General features: G+C 39.4%; 1 long non-coding RNA gene across 1 annotated transcript; it reads left to right on the top strand.

The window, feature by feature from the left end:
* Positions 1-4,488: 4,488 nt before the first annotated feature.
* LOC110716912 lies at positions 4,489-10,806 on the top strand. The gene is made up of 3 exons (XR_002510623.1): positions 4,489-4,542; positions 4,761-4,894; positions 10,513-10,806. It is a non-coding gene; the product is annotated as an uncharacterized LOC110716912 (long non-coding RNA).
* Positions 10,807-13,181: the final 2,375 nt, after the last annotated feature.

Below are 13,181 nucleotides of genomic sequence, written 5' to 3'. Positions count from 1 at the left end.
AATCAAAGTTCCAACCAAATAAACAATTAAAGATTGGATCTTTAACATATTAGGGACATTAAAATTACAAGTTCACCATAAACATTCACACTTGAAGCAATTTATTTGCAAAAATGTGAAAATACCAAGTTTATGTGAAAAATGAACTCACCAAATTAAGCCCCAATTATGACTTCATAAACATGCCTAATAAGGTTTATCATTGCAGTAGATTAGTGATGCAACCATACATTTAATCTACCTTTAACATGCCATAATTAATCAAGGTTTAAAGATTTAAAATTTTTCATCAAAAACGAAAAATCCCTCGATAAACATGTTTCTGGGTAGATTTTGGCTTGTGGACAGCCCTCAAAGAAGGTCAAAAAACGATTTAGAACATCGATTCCACCTAAAAATCACTATTTTTGAGTCGAAATCTGGGTTCATTGGCCAGAATTAATAATATACGAGATTAAAACTAATTAAAACGAGCTTCTATTCTAATTATAAAGCAAAACCAGAATTTAAATCCATTTTAAATCACCTCAATTAATTATTAGTTACAATAATTAAAATGAGCGCGGCTCCGATACCGCTGTTGGGTTTTGTAGCGTCCAACGCTACGTGGAAGAGAAACCCGCCTAAGACCCTCCCACTAATTAAAGCAACTAAACATGCAATCACATAATTAACAACATAAGAGAGAGAAAGAGAAAAGACATTCTTACGCTCGACGCGTGCTTCGCTCGATTCATGAGCTCTTACTTCAAAGCTTGAGCCACGTAAGTGTGACAGCCTCCTACGGCTCGCATCCTCAACCCGACCTGAGCATTCTTAATCCCGAAGGTTAGTCGGGACTTGACCAAATAAAACTAGAGTATTACGAACTTAAAGGTTTTCTCATGAATGAAGAGATGCCATATTGAGTTCAACTCAAGTGATTTTTCCCAAACCCAAAACTTGTGTATTTATAGGGAAGGGAGCCTTGATCTCCCTTCTCCCATCAATGTGGGAGATTTGCATTTTCCTCTACTTTATTTTAATCAAAAACAATATAAATATGCAAGGTAATCAACAAGCTCCAAGTGTCACATGGAGGAAGAGAGTAGGTGAGGACCATTCAAACGGGGGGGTGGGGGGGCAAACCCCTTGCTCACTGAGAAAGCCCTTGAAATCGGTCCCCACACAAAACCGCACACCACCTCGCCACTTGGCTGGCTGGCAGCCTGCCTTGGCTGCCAGCTGGCACCTAGCACCAAGGCTGGGTAGCCCAGCTAGCTAGCAAGCACGCATGCGATGCTACTGCTTCTACTTGGTGCGGGCTGCTGTGCGAGTGGCGAGTGCTTGGTGCTGCTCGCTGGCAAGCACGCACAGCTACACACACGCGCACACAGCACGCTGCTGCGATGCGTGTGTTGTGCGAGTGCGCTGCTTGATGCAAGGCTACGAGGAGCTGGCGCTAGGCCCTATCATGCTAGCAAGCACGCATAACATGCATACGCAAGGCACCATGCTTGCGATGCTTGCATGCTAAGCGCAGCCTAGCTGCAGCTATGCGTGTGGCTGGGTGCGATGCCCACCACGCTAGCATGCATGCAATTAGTGCCCTCGCCTAGCCTAGCACTCGTATGGCTAGGCCAATGCTAGGCTACGGCTTGGCTCGTACTTGTCGCTTGTTGAATCTACGTCTCGTCAAATTCTAAATTCGACTCGACTTGCGACGCTCGGTTTCGAAGCTCTAAGCTCAACATCCGACGTATTTGTTCGTAATACTCTAATGACTCATCTAATCTGTCGGATTGATTCGTCATCTCGGATCGGTTATTCGATAGGGGTGCGACCCGAAGGGTTCAGTCAAGATTAAGCCGTAATTAATTATGTATTAATATTACTGATCGGAAGCGGCCTCCACCTAGGCATTCCGATCACTTAACCTTACTGAAGAATTAGCTTTCTAATAATTCCAAACCCTCTATCGGAATAATACACTTGTTGGAAGGACACCATTTCTTTCACTTGGATAAATTGGATAAATCTTGTATTACTACCGTTTCTTACTCAACTGTTATTAAAAATGCCATTACTACTTTAATTAAGCCCACTAGGGGTTTAAGACAGGGAGACCCTCTCTCTCCTGCTCTGTTTGTTATTTGTATGGAAGTCTTAACAAATAGATTAGCCCTCCTGAGTCAAAATAAACCTTTAGGTATTGGGAGTAAAATCTCCCCTGCCGCCCCAACTATCCCTTGTTTACTCTTTGCAGATGATAGTTTATTATTTTGTAAAGCAAACTCTTCTGCTTGTGTTGCTGTGCACAACACTTTAGCATAGTTTGCATCTCTATCAGGTCAACTAATTAACTTTCATAAGTCATCAAGTGTTTTCTCTAAATATGTTTCTAACCATAACAAAACTTCCCTGGCTAGCTATTTTAAAATGACCCCTAAGTCTTTTCTTGGTCGCTACATGGGGGTTTTCTTTAATTCTTCCTATTATAATAAAGAATATTTCCAACATCTTATTGCTAATGCAGATCAAAAAATGAATTTCTGGACTTCTAATTTAGTATCTAAAGCTGGTAAAGTTGTTTTGATTCAAAGTCATTTAGAGACTATTCCCTCCTATGCAATGACTACAGCTAGATTATCTTCTTCATTCGATTACCTCTTCCTTAGATAGAATTAATCGAGATTTTTTCTGCAGACAATCCCTTTCGAAACAAGGTCTCCCTATGGTTGCTTGTGACACTATTTGCCAACCAAAAAACTAAGAGGGTTTAGGTCTACAGAAAATTGATGTTGTTAATTCAGCATTTCTTGCCAAGTTAGGTTGGAAAATCCTTTCTAACACAGATAATTTATTGGTTCAGTCAGTTACAACTAAATATCTTTGAAGTTCTCACTTTTTGTCTTATCATCATCATCCTACAGATTCTTGGATTTGGGAAAAAAAATTCTCCATATCCGTCCTCTTTTAATTAGAGGCCTTTGTTGGAAAATTGGTAATGGCTCATCTATTCTTTTCTGGGTAGTTTTTCCTTCCACCTAATCTTATTCTGACTATACGAGGTATTCCACTTCCGTTATATCCTATCCATAATGAACCCTGTTGGGATTTGTCAAAAGATGGTCAATTTACCGTAAAATCTGCTAATTGGTTAGCTCACTCTCCTCTTATGTACCCCACAAATTGGGAATTTCATTGGATTTAGAAGTTAGATATCCTTCTTAAAATCCAGATTTTTTTATGGCAAATCCTCCTTAACAGTCTGCCTACTAGGCACACTTTATATTCTCGTAAAATTTAAGTTCCTACCTTTTGTGCTTTTTGTAATTTTGACTTGGAGACTCAAACTCATCTTTTTCTTTCGTGTCCTTTCTTAGTTTACCTTTGGTCTTCAACAACTATGTATAATTAGGTGGTCCATCTCTTACCCACTCAGTCGATCCATGACCTTTTTCATTCACTTAAAGTTTCTTCCCCACACACTATTCCTAAATTTGCTTTCTTATTTTGGAGTTTATGGAAATGTCATGATTCTGTTATACTTAAAAATTGGATACCTAATATTAATAATGTTTTCTTTCGTACCTTTCTCTATTTCAGGAATGGCAAGCCCGTTCTCGATTGGATGATCTATAACCATCTGTCCATTGTTCTCCTTATTCTCCTCCCCATTTTGTCCTTTCTTTTGTTAGTTGGTCCCCTCCCCCTGTTGGGTTTTGTAAACTTAACATTGATGGCTCTGCTGCTAATATATTAGCTAGGGTTGGTGTTGTTCTTAGAGATCATCTTGGCAATCACATTTCTAGTCATACTTATAATTTAGGCTCTTGTCCCGCCTCTTTAGATGAAACCTTTGCTCTCCGTAATGGATTGTTGCTAGCCAAGGACACAATATTTTCAATATTTATATTGAAGGTCATACTCTAACGGTAATTAATTTTGCAGGGTCCTTTCAAGTGCCTTTGGAAGCTGCATTGGCTTATGGAAGATATCAAGAAAATCTGGGAGTCTTTTTCAGCCTTTCATTCCCAGCATATTTATCGTGAAGGAAATCAAGCAGCAAATTATGTTGCTTCTCTTGGTTATTCTATCCCGATACACCAAGATATTTACCCCTTTATGAATAGCAAATTTTCTTACTTTTTATTTCTAGACTAGATTTCACTACTACATTTTAATCAAATGCAACGGCTAAAAAAGAGCTAGTGCAACGGCTCATGTTATTGTCGTTGCAGTAGGTAAGCCTAATGCAACGGCATAAACTTTGTACATCAAAAAGTGGAGCTAACGCCACGACTTTAAGAAGCCGTTACATTAGGTGTACTAATACAACGGCATGAAAGGCTAATGCCACGGTAGTGATATTTCGTTTAAATTTTGATATAAGTCCCTCTAATTTTTAATAAAATTTGGCGAGTCACTAGAGGAAAGTGAGGACACTCTTCCGCTCATTTTCTCTCTCTTCCGCTCATTTTCTCTCTCCTTTCTCTCTTTCTTTCCTCCATTGAAGCGGCGTACGCTGGTCTTTCATTCCTCCATTAAAGCTGAGTTGAGGTATTTATTCTTCTTCATAATCATCAAATATCAATTTGACAATCTAGGGTTTCACTATCATTGATTTTTTTGTCAGTATAGAAAATCTAGGGTTTTAAGGTGGATTATCGAACTATTTTTTGAATCAACTCATTTGAATTTCTAGTAATTATTATTTACTCACTATTTGTACGTTTCACTTGTTCTCCAATGGTCGTGGATCTTGTGTCGATTGGAAGAATTACCACCATCAGTAACACCTTGACAAGATGGAGGGAGATCTAGTATGCTTCACTAGACCACCGCTGCACCGCACCACCAAAAGTCAGTTCCACCACCGCCGCTAACACAACTGACATCGCCAGGGGTTTGGGTCAGTATTTTTATCCTTACAATTTCAAATCCCGGCTCTTAATTGGAAATGCAATTTATGTATTTAGATTTCTTTTTTTCAAATTGTATATTGAAATTAAAATATATTTGCTTCATTGTTTTACATTACTTTGTTTGAGAATTTAGAATTGTATTATTTGATTAAAATTTTGAACTTTCAAATTGGAGTTTATAAATAAAAAAGATAAAAATTAATCGTAATTCTATAAAGCAACACCCATATTGTAATATTTTATGCCGGACTTCATTATGTCTCAAAAGGCTTGATTGAAATTTTGCTCGGGATTCTATTTTTGAAATTGTAATTGTTTTGCAATTTATGTATAATTTATAATCCTTTGGAACTATTAATGTAGCTCCCGATTTTAGTGCTCCTCCCTCTAAACATAATTTGTGGTACACTGATACTTTAATTTTGGGCTCCATCTCAATCTCCCTATGGAGGCTTTTTTTTAAACCCTTCTTAATTTCTTAATTTTTTTTGTATTCCATTGTTTATTTAGTTGAAAACTAGAAATTACATGTATTTCTGGTTCTGGTTTGTATTTCCTTAATGTATGAATGTATGTCCTAGTATGAGAAATTGTTATTTCCTTAGTCACGAATCTTTAAATGCAATGCTATCAGGCTATTGTTAATTTAGTCCAATATTTATACTTGTGTGTTACTGTGGGTTGAATGGATGTGTTGGTTAAATATATATTTTGTTGGGAAGAATAATGTTTTTCTAATTCTTTTTCTAATTTTAGATGTGACTAACGTATGAGGGGTGTTTTCAAGTTGGATCAAAGTTAAGTGTTTATACTAGAAGATTACCTAACGGCTACTCAAAAGAAAATTATGCATTCAATGATTCTTTTAGTGTCTCTGAAATAGGTTAACTAGAATCACTATATACCTCAATCTAGTTGGAACATAAGTCAACCTCACAACTACAATGCACATAAGTAATTTGCCCAAAAGAAAGAAGCAAAAGAATACAAAGAAAAAGAAAAGAATCTTGAACATTGAAAGGACCTTCTATAAACAAATAAATGCTTTTAATGACTGTTGGACTTGATGTGGTGTAAGCTATAAGCAAATTGACATTTTTGTTGGTTATTTTTTAAAGGAATAGTGTCCTTCCAACAAGTGTATTCTTCCAATAGAGGGTTCAGAATTATTACAGAGTTAATTCTTCAGTAAGATCAAGTGATCGGAATGCCTAGGTGGAGGCCGCTTCCGATCAATAATATCAAGGTACAATTGATATTACAGCTTAATCTTAACTGAACCCTTCGGGTCAAACCCAATCGAATCACCAATCCGAGACGACGAATTAATCCGAGGACCGAAGGATTTAATAAGTCGACAGAGTTTCACGAATACAGACGTCGGATATCAAGCCTAGGGCGTCGAGACCGAGCGTCGCAAAATCACAAGCAACAAGTATAAGCGTAGCCGTAGCTAGGCTAGGCTAGCTCATCGCAAGCCTAGGCGCACCATGTGTGTGCTAGGCGTACCATGGTGTGCTAAGCATGGCATGAGTGCCTGGGTGCTATCACAGCCCTAGCATCATGCCTAGGCGCTATCGCAGCCCTAGCATGATGCCTAGGCACCATCGCTGCCCTATCGCACCAAGCACAACACCCATGTGTGTGTGCATGTGCATAGGCACTATCACTGACCATCGCAAGCACTAGGCGCACCAGGGGCACTAGGCAGCCCATCGCAGCACAGCAGCGTGCTTGCCTGGATACCTGAGTACGCATGGCAGGGCCACACACGCACCAAGCACAGCCATCGCATTGCTAGGCACTGGCGCATGTGCATGTGTGTGTGCGTGCCTCGCACCAAGCACAGCCATAGCAGTGTTAGGCATTGGCGTGTGTGCTAGTGCGAGGGTGCCTGGCAGTATCGCCCAGCACGCATGCTAGGCCCTTGCGTGGGTAGGCTCGCTGGCTGGGCTAGCAATGCGTGCGAGGCTTGTGCGTATGGTGCGAGGCAGGTGCGTATGGTGCGAGGCATGTGCGTGTGCGAGAGGTGCAACGGGGATGCGTGTGGTGCGTAGGATGTGCACTGCTAGCAAGTGCGTGAGCTGCTAACACAAAGCAACAGCACCAGCACAGCCCAGCACCAGCACGCACTGGCTAGCTGGGATGCTGGGCAGTGCTAGCTGGCAGCGCTACTGCAGACTCTACAACTGAAGCTGAATACTTGGCTGCTTCAGAAGCTGCTAAGGAGGCTGTTTGGATTCGAAAGTTTGTCAGTGAACTTGGTGTGTTACCCTCCATCAAGGGACCGATAGATCTCTACTGTGACAACAATGGAGCTATCGCTCAGGCTAGGGAGCCAAGAGAACACTAGAAGGTCAAACATGTCCAAAGGCGATTTCACATGATAAGGGAATGGAAATCCGAAGGTGAAATCAGAATTTGTAAGATCGGCACGGATGATAATGTAGCCGATCCTTTGACTAAACCTTTGCCTCAAGTGAAACACAACAAGCACGTTGAGGTAATGGGAATCAAGCACGTTGGAGATTGGCTTTGAAATTCCCTGTACATGTGTTTTAATTAAACTGGTTGATTTAATGTAAGACAATGTATTGAAACCATTCATTAATGGAGTAATTAATTTTTGTGCAAAATTATCATTCACTCCATTACTATTTAATTGTGGTTTAGAATTAAATAATGAGTCCATTCGATTTACGGAAATATTCGAAACAGGGTATTAAGACCATGTCTTGGATGAAGAAACACCTGTTAATTAAACATTGAATATTTAAATCAAAAATTGTCCCTAATCGAGGTCATCTAACAAATGGACGATTGATGACCGCCATAGATTAGTGTGTAGTATGATTTACAGCACCGTTTCTTGTGCTGCGAGGACGTGACAGTCATAAATCATTTGCACAGGTACAGTTTGGAACTGTACTGGATAAGACCAATGAGAGTACTTTAAGAAATTTCAAAATTGTCATAAGTACATTTCTCATTATGATTATCGGAACCTGTTTCTTCCAACCATGAGTATTGTGAAGTTTTCTTGTTTAAGTACTAGACTCTTTGATGTTTCCTAACGTTTGCCGTAACTGGAGATCATAACGGGAACACTCGGGAGATCAAGTCCTCTTAGTAAGAGGAACTTACAATGCAAGACTGGGATTGTCCCCCTATTAATAATAGGGAAAATGTTTTGTTGTTTACAAGGCCGCTCGAAGAGCGAGACTGTGAAAATGAATGGTCGTGCTCAGATGGATTTTAGAAATCATCTACTTATTGGCAGTCGAACTCGGAGATCGAGAAACACTTCTGAACGTAATAAGGATGACGATGAATCTTACCTTATAGTTCACGAAGAAACATTAAGAGACATAGGAAATGGGCTATACACTGTATGCACACTTGTCCGGAAGGACAAATGGGAGATTGAAAGGAATGGTGTCCTTCCAACAAGTGTATTTTTCCAATAGAGGGTTCAGAATTATTACAGAGTTAATTCTTCAGTAAGATCAAGTGATTGGAATGCCTAGGTGGAGGCCGCTTCCGATCAGTAATATCAAGGTACAATTGATATTACAGCTTAATCTTAACTAAACCCTTCGAGTCGAACCCAATCGAATCACCGATCCGAGACGACGAATTAATCCGAAGGACCGAAGGATTTAATAAGTCGACAGAGTTTTACGAATACAGACGTCGGATATCGAGCCTAGGGCGTCGAGACCGAGCGTCGCAAAATCACTAGCGACAAGTATAAGCGTAGCCGTAGCTAGGCTAGGCTAGCTCATCGCAAGCCTAGGCGCACCATGGTGTGCTAGGCGTGGCATGAGTGCCTAGGTGCTATCACAGCCCTAGCATCATGCCTAGGCACTATCACAGCCCTAGCATCATGCCTAGGCACCATCGCTGCCCTATCGCACCAAGCACAACACCCATGTGTGTGTGCATGTGCTTAGGCACTATCGCTGACCATCGCAAGCACTAGGCGCACCAGGGACACTAGGCAGCCCATCGCAGCACAGCAGCGTGCTTGCCTGGATACCTGAGTCCGCATGGCAGGGCCACACACGCACCAAGCACAGCCATCGCAGTGTTAGGCACTGGCGCATGTGCATGTGTGTGTGCGTGCCTCGCACCAAGCACAGTCATAGCAGTGTTAGGCACTGGCGTGTGTGCTAGTGCGAGGGTGCCTGGCAGTATCGCCCAGCACGCATGCTAGGCCCTTGCGTGGGTAGGCTCGCTGGCTAGGCTTGCAATGCGTGTGAGGCTTGTGCGTATGGTGCGAGGCAGGTGCGTATGGTGTGAGGCATGTGCGTGTGCGAGAGGTGCAACGGGGATGCGTGTGGTGCGTGGAATGTGCACTGCTAGCAAGTGTGTGGGCTGCTGGGGCCAGCGCCAGCACGATGTGCTAGTAGCGCTAGGCGCTAGCACAAAGCACCAGCACCAGCACAGCCCAGTACCAGCACGCACTGGCTAGCTGGGATGCTGGGAAGTGCTAGCTGGCAGCGCTAGCTGGCACGCTAGCTGGCTGCTAGCCCAGCAACCACATGCTGGTTTTGTGGAGTGGTGTGGGGACCAAATCCACCCCTTGGGGAGCAAGGCATATGGTCCCCCACCTAATCTTGGGCACTACTCCTTTGCACATGATCATGCCACTTGTCGCAATATGATTTAATTGATTATTTATTTAATTTGGAAATTAAATAAATCATTGATTTTTCAACTCTACCACATTGGTGGGAGATTGAAAACCAAGGACCCATTTCCCTATAAATACCCTTCACGGGTGTTGGGAAATGAACAACCTTGAGTGGAATTAAAAAGGCAACTCTTGTAATTAGAGTAAACCTTTGATTCGTAAAACTCATAGTTTTGTTTGTCCGGGTCTTGACTAACCTTCAAGACTTGGGACGCTCGGGTCGGGTCGAGGGTACGATCTGTCGGAGATCTCGTAGTTTCGGGATTTTTAAGTAAGAGCTCTTCGGGAGAGAAGCACGCTACAAAGGTATAATTCTTGTTCTTAGTCTTGCTTAATTATGTTTATTATGCATGTTAATTGCTTTAATTAAGGGGCGGGTCTTGGGGGGTTTCCTTCCGCGTAGTGTCGGATCACTACGAAACCCTACAATTTTTCTTTGACAAATATTTCATTTCAATACATGAAGTATACTTCTTAACAATGTAATTCCTTGTGATAATGATATATTTTATTTTGGAATAGGTCTAGTTCTAGCTTGACTAAAATTTATCATCCAAATATTGAAAATGTGTGAACCTACTATTAAACCCAAGTCCTAGGACATGCTACAATTTGATTCCGTACAAGCTCATATGAATAACTACTCTGTTGATTAGTTGGTGTGCTCAGAAGTACTATTGGCACGTTCTTACATCGTGTTTGCTTACTTTCTGTTTTTGCTACACTTGGTGGCAAGTCCTCAGCTCTTAGTTAGTTTGCTTACCTTCTATCATGCTTCAAGGCTTAATCTATAGCAAGCTAAAATAACTTAACGGTTTTATTAAGAGCTTATTCTTTATCTGATACTGTAATAAATGTTCTTGTAATTATAAAATTTTATTTTTACTGAAATAGGATTATAAATAGCAGGTTTCTGCTAGGATGATCACTGACCCGGGAGTCTAGAGAGGACCTAAATATTTCTCATACTTCCTAACCAGGTATCACTACATTTGCCTTGTTTCATTATATTAGTATATATTGTTTCAAACCTGCCTAAACTTGGTAAAGCAGGATATGTACTGCTCAAACAGCAAGGAGTTACAACGAGTAAATGAATGCCCTGGTATTATAGTCTCAGAATGACGCTTGCCTATTATAGTCACAATGTAGAGTTAACCAATAATGTATAAGCAACTTCCCTTGCTTAGGGACTTAGAGAGGTCAAGAATTTTAAGATGTAAACAATCTTAGCTCTTATGAGTCCAAGTTTAAAATTTCAAGCGTAGTTGGTAGGTTAATTGTGAAATATGGATAGTTGAACCATGAACTAGTAGAAATGCTAGAAACTTGGTTGTATGAATTTAAAATCTTGTAATTGTGTAAGTCTATCAAAGATTATATAGCCATTAGAATGTTCAAAATTGCCCTTTAATTAATTATCTAAAAATTAATGACTTCCCTGCTTGCTGATTATTAATTTTTCTTGTCCACAATTAATGTACTGCTCTGGACTACATGAATATGTACCGCTTGGGTGAGAATATATCTTGATCTCTATTGTACAGAGCTTTAGATCATCTTTGTATTTCCTCAATTCCCTCTATTTGGCATTCTGATTTACATTAATATTGTTTAGGTGTTAGCTAGCATATAGAGCCTAGAAATATTTACATATTCTTTATGCGATCATCCTCGCATTTTAAGCATCTAGCTTAAACAACCAGAGATTTATTAAAGTATTTGCTATTCTGCTTCTGATTGAATAGGGGAGACAGTAAAGTAACTTCTGAAAGATGTATGCAGGAAGCAGAAAATTGACTATACTGATTTTTTGACTCCTTTTACAGGTATATAGCTTTCAATTATTATTCATGAGCTATTCAGTTCAACGATAAGCACTGACTTAAATTAGGATGATGTAAACTGTTTCCTGAGCACATCAATGATTGGTATATGATTGATGAATAACCACTAACTCTCAAGCACGACAAAGGGATATGCGTACTTGTGAAAAAGTTATTTTGATGCTAGCTTAAAGTCACCAATAATAGGTACTTTGTTCCATTTATGTGAGCTCCCATGCAGATAAAAGGTAAATTCTTGAACATTTGAGTAAACGTGATTGAACCAATTTCATGTGGAATTTGTTGTAATAATATCTGTTTTTATTTTTTGTTTTCAATGCGGTTATTTAAAAAACTAATGATTGTTTTTTATAGGCTTTGGTCATTGCTCATCGACATGATACAGTTGTGATGGCTGGGAGAGTACTGTTTGTAGAAGCTGGTAGGCTGCACGCCATTGAGTAGACGACGAAGGATAAAAGGAGCCAATTATAGAGTTTTAACAAATTATGAAAAAATACCTGCTTAAGTTTTTCATACTATTAGCTCTAAACTTATGTCAAAATTATGTTTTAAGGAATATACATGTAGTTATAGGTGTTATTTGAACTTGTAATTTTTTTTAAGTGCGACATTATATTTATGTACTCTTAATTTTTAAATTCAATAAAATTTCCTTTATTTTGTCATATCTAAATAGATTTATATAATTATATACATATATATATTGGTTCATGTATAATAATTAAAAAATAATAATAATTATAATAGTCTCTGCCATGGCATTAGGTCTTAATAGCTTGATGTTTTTAGGAATTAATCTATCGCGACGGATTAATGATGCCGTTGCATTAGGTATTAAGCTAATGCGACGGATTAATGTTGCCATTGCATTAGGTGTCAAATTCCGTTGCATTAGGCCTATTGCAACGCCAGCAGATGCCACGGTACATGGCCTTTGCATTAGGCCTAATACAACGGATTTTGATACCTAATGCAACGGATTTAGGGGTTGCAATAAATAAAAAATGTAGTAGTGTTTTTAGATAGATTAGGTTTCAGTTTTGCGAGAAGACAATCCTAATCTCCCATGTATCTTACCTTTTAAAAAAAAAATTATTTATAATATTGTTAGTTAAGGTAGGGTATATATATATATAGGAAGATGATCATGTGAAAACAAATGTTAGGGTGAAAACTGAAAACTGAAAACGATTCATCCTAGCCGTAGATTATCATCTAGCAAATGACGTCTAACGTTTATATACTGATTTTTTCTCTCTCTCCCACGAAAACAATTTCTCACTCCTCCGTTATTTTCTTCCTCCTCTCTCCTACTCTCTCTCTCCTAATTTCTCGACATTTTTTCCCCAACTTTCACGCTACTTTTTCAAATTCAGCTTCAATTACTTTGTTTTTCAACAATTTTTCAGCTCTACGATCTATTATCAGGTGAGTTCTTTGTGTTAATTTTGCTATTTTTTACATGATTTGAGGTTTTAAGGTTTTTGAAATTTTCATCAATTTTGTGTGATTTTGCGATTATCTGTTCGATCTTGTTCAATTAAGTTCGATTTCCTGTTTTACTAATCGATTAACTTTTGTTTCTTCCTTACTTTCATTGATTTGTTCGGTTTAGTCGAGTTTTTCCACCATTGTTAACTAATTTGAAGTTTAACTTGTTGATTTGATTGATTTTTGCAGTGGAAGAAGAGGAGATTAAAGAGGAAGCGCCGAAAGATGAGCAGAGAT

The sequence above is a fragment of the Chenopodium quinoa genome, unplaced genomic scaffold (genome assembly GCF_001683475.1).
Source record: "Chenopodium quinoa cultivar QQ74 unplaced genomic scaffold, ASM168347v1, whole genome shotgun sequence".
Lineage (NCBI taxonomy): Eukaryota > Viridiplantae > Streptophyta > Magnoliopsida > Caryophyllales > Amaranthaceae > Chenopodium > Chenopodium quinoa.
This window is presented reverse-complemented; position numbering and strand designations above follow the sequence as displayed.